Genomic DNA, 4,355 nt, shown 5'->3' on the forward strand with positions numbered 1-4,355 from the left:
AAGTTTTTAATTTTTTTAATTTACTTATTTTATGTGTAAAATAGTGTTTTGCTTTCATGTTTGTATGTGTATATATAACAGGTGGGTGTATGGTGCTCACAGAGGCCAGCAGAGTGCATCAGATGACAAAACCAGAGTTACCGATGCTTATAAGCTGTCCTGTGAACTAAGCCTGAGTCCTCTGCAAGAGCAGGAAGTACTCAGAACCACTGAACCATCTCTTCAGCCCCAAAAGGTAGAAGACTTTAACTTCAGAGGAAACTACTACACAACAGATCTAGACAAACTCTTAACTCTTTTGTTTTTGTTTTGTTTTGTTGGTTTTTCGAGACAGGGTTTCTCTGTGTAGCCCTGGCTGTCCTGGAATTCACTTTGTAAACCAGGCTGGCCTCGAATTCAGAAATCTGCCTGCCTCTGCCTCCCAAGTGCTGGGATTAAAGATGTGTGCCACCACGCCCGGCTTCTTTAACATGGTTTAAACTAAACCTGCCATCCTAGAAGGAATCCATTATTTAATTACATATGACATTGTTCAATAACAAATTCCCCAAATTAAAAAAAAAACAAAAAACAAAAAACTACATTTCTTTAGTCATAGTTTGTGTGTGCAAGTGCATATATGTCCATGTACAGGCACGGCATGTGTGCACTTTCATGACACATATGTGCTGGTCAGAGGAAGGCTTGTAGAAGTCGGTGCTTCTTTCACTCGCGTGTCCTGGGGATTACATCAGCTTGTAATACTTGTCAGTTCCTGCTGCCCATAGAGCCATCTTGCCAGCCCAAAGTCTGAAACGTCAACAGGCAGCCCTGGAAGCTAAACAAGGACCACTCTGTTAGCTTCCTCTGTTACCTGGACCAGCTAGATTACACAATTTATATAATCCTTCCTGCTAACTCTGTACTGGTGTCTCCAGTGAAAACAGTGTGGGTTTAATGCCATTGAAGCTTCCAGAAGGTCTGGGAGGTAGGCTTGAGTCACCTCCCAGGATCATCCAAGGCCAGACAACCTTCTATTGAGAATAATGAGGTCTCTCCAAGCTAGGCTCTGGACATCTTCCCAAGACCACTCCCTGAGAGGAGCCTTGAAGAGGTATCCTATGAATGATCCCATACCGCCATCTAGTGGTTCATGTGTGTATGTGCTTCTTAGGAGCAGAGCCAGAATCGTTACAGCGGCTTTCTAACCCGTGTCCAGCATTGTGTTAGGCTCCAAGGACACGCTCCAAGGAGGATAACTGACACACGCAGTCCTTACAACAACCGAGATTTGGATCACATCCAAGTCGCATTTTTGTTTTGTTTTGTTTTGTTGTCTTGAGACAGGGTTTCTCTGTGTGGCCCTGGCAGTCCTAGAATTCACTCTGCAGACCAGAGCTGCCCTAGAACTCAGAGATCTGCCTGCTTCTGCCTCCCAAGTGCTGGAATTAAGGGTGTGGGCCACCATCGCCAAATGGATCACGTTTCAAGGACGAAGACACCAAAGTCTGGAAAGGCCACATTGCTAGAAAGGGGGTGTACTAGGATTTGAGTCCAAATCCACTGGATGCTGGGGGTGATGTCAGCGAAGAGGAGTCGTCCAGGGTCAAGACTTGGGAAAGGACAAATGTAAATAATAAATCCAGTTTTTCTGCTCCAGCCCCTGCTCCCGGAAAAACGACTCTGAGACTGTTTGTTAATAAATGCCTTGGCCATAAGCCTCGACTTTTTCTCTGATTTATTATTATCCCTTTTATTCTAACCCAGGTTCAGCCTCATGGCTGGTTTCCTCTGTGTTCCTGGGGCAGATCTTCCCTTTTTTTTAACCTGAATTCCGCTCGCTGCTGGTTAGTGACCTCTCCTCAGTCCTGGCCCATTTCTTCCTCAACATCTGGCTGCAGAATCCTTCCAATCCCTCTGACTATTTCCCAGAATTCTCTCTGTCCCTGCCTGTGTCCCGCCGCTTAGTTGCTGCTTCTGCTCTTTGCCCATAAGCCTTTTTGATTGACAGGTGTTGCTTAGAAGAGATTCTCTCGACTGACAAATGAGAAAGACCAGAGCATGTTGAGTTTCTCTGTCTAATGAGATTGAAGACTTTGTCAGCAAGCACTGTGCCAGTTGTGAGCAAAAGGGATTATACTGAAGTGTAGGAAGTAGTTGTTGCCTCTGTATAGCTTATCTCGGTGGGAGGGTGGGACAAGAAGGCATAACATGTGAGAGGGGTAGAAATTTGATTTTTTGTTTGTTTGTTTGTTTTTCGAGACAGGGTTTCTCTGTGTAGCCCTGGCTGTCCTGGAACTCACTCTGTAGAGCAGGCTGGCCTCGACCTCAGAAATCCTCCTGCCTCTGCCTCCCAAGTGCTGGGATTAAAGACCTGCGCCACCATAGCCTGGTTAGAAATTTGATTTTTAAAGTTTATTTTACTTTACATAAGAGTTTTTGCCTATATGCATATATGTACAGTACATGTGTACCTGTTGGCTTCCTTGGAACTGGGTGTAACAGGGCCCCAGACATTAGTAGGCCCTAAGACCCTAGCACAGCTGACTCCATGATGGAAGTGCCATTCAGGCTGTTAGACAGGTCGCCTGCTAAAACAAAAACAAAGGCCTAATCCATCAAAGCCCTTAGCTCTGGGAAATCTTCTAATGGACCAACCTTGTGGTTTTGGCTTCTATAGTTTAGCTTCTGGCTAACTGTTCTTGTTAACTGAAGGATGTCAACCCAGGGTGCTGTCTTTATGTTTAAAAGCTCACCCTGAGAAATGCTTGGGGCAACCCTGGGATCCTGAACTGTGTAATTATTGGCTGGGTAATAAAGACTTTCTATCAGCTTAAACCTATGTTGGAACAGTCTTCTCTTGCTGAACAGCCCACAACACAGGCTTGTGGATGGTTCTGAGCCATCATTTGGGTGCTGGAAATCAAATCCAGGTCCTTTGTCAGAGCAATAAGTGACCTTAACCACTAAACCATTTCTCCAGACCCAGAAACTTGATTTTAATTTTAATGGACAACTTCAAGCTCATATGAGAGTTCTAGCCTTTCCTAGTTTTATGGCCTTGGGAAGAGATTGGTGTCTCTAAATATTAAACATCTTAGTTTATTCTTAGATTTCTTGTTTAATAAGTTACCCTGTGGGCTGGTGAGATGGCTCAGCGGGTAAGAGCACCAACTGTTCTTCCACAGGTCCTGAGTTCAAATTCCAGCAACCACATGGTGGCTCACAACCACCCATAATGAGATCTGACGCCCTCTTCTGGTGCATCTGAAGACAGCTACAGTGTACTTATTTATAATAATAAATAAATAAAAATGAAAAAAAAAGTTACCCTGCTGTGAACACATCATTATTACATGGGCAAACAAAACAAAACAAGCCACCTTTTCAAAACGGTGTGTCTCATTATGTTTCTGCCTGGCCTGGAACTTGCTGTGGAGACCAGACTGACTTCAGACTCGGAGATCTGTCTGCCTCTAGCTTGTGAGTGCAGGGATTAGAGGTGTGAGCCGCTGTGAACTTTTCTTATCCAGTGGTGCATGTCCATAATCCCAGCACTTGGGTGCCTCTTCCAATGACCCAGCACCTTGAGTCTCCATAGGAGTTGTAGAGGTGGCAAAAAAGTGACATGATGCTGGCTTTGTTCTGAATGTAGAATGAAGCATTCCAGGACAGCCTAGGCTGTACAGCAAGTTTGGAGCCAGCTATATAGCAAGTGCATATGCGAGTGCTTGGTGCCTGCAGAGGCCAGAAGAGGCCCTTGGATCTTTTAGAACTGGAGTTATGGAAGGTTGTGAGCCATCTGTGAGTGTTAGGAATTGGATCTTCTGAAAAACAAAACAAAACAAAACAAAACAAACCCAAAAAAACAGCAGGGCTCTAATAGGCTAATAGGCGGTGCCATCTCTCCAGTCCCCCACAGATCCTGACTTAAAAGACAAAATTCTTACAAAATACTTAACTGGCAGGGGAGATGCCATGATCACAAAGGTGGTTTTCCCAGGGCGAGGCTCATCCATTGCATTCTGGGTGGGCTGACTCCTGTGATTTCCCCAAATGCAGGAAATTTGTGGTATAATAACTGCATAATGGCACCCAAGACAAGCAAAAATCTCTGTCTTCACAGAAATCCCAACTCTGGACAGAAGAGGCAGGTAATTTCTTTGTTTTGTTTTGTTTTTTTTTTTTTTTTTTTTTGGTTTTTCGAGACAGGGTTTCTCTGTATAGCCCTGGCTGTCCTGGAACTCACTTTGTAGACCAGGCTGGCCTCGAACTCAGAAATGCACCTGCCTCTGCCTCCCAAGTGCTGGGATTAAAGGCGTGCGCCACCACGCCCGGCCTTGTTTTGTTTTTTTAAGATTTATTTATTATATGTA

The 4,355-nt window shown here is 44.5% G+C and overlaps 1 pseudogene; it reads left to right on the forward strand.

The window, feature by feature from the left end:
- Window positions 1-3,932: 3,932 nt before the first annotated feature.
- On the forward strand, window positions 3,933-4,072 carry Gm24621 (annotated as a pseudogene).
- Window positions 4,073-4,355: the final 283 nt, after the last annotated feature.

This window comes from Mus musculus, chromosome 4 (assembly GCF_000001635.26).
Source record: "Mus musculus strain C57BL/6J chromosome 4, GRCm38.p6 C57BL/6J".
NCBI classification, from domain to species: Eukaryota; Metazoa; Chordata; class Mammalia; order Rodentia; family Muridae; genus Mus; species Mus musculus.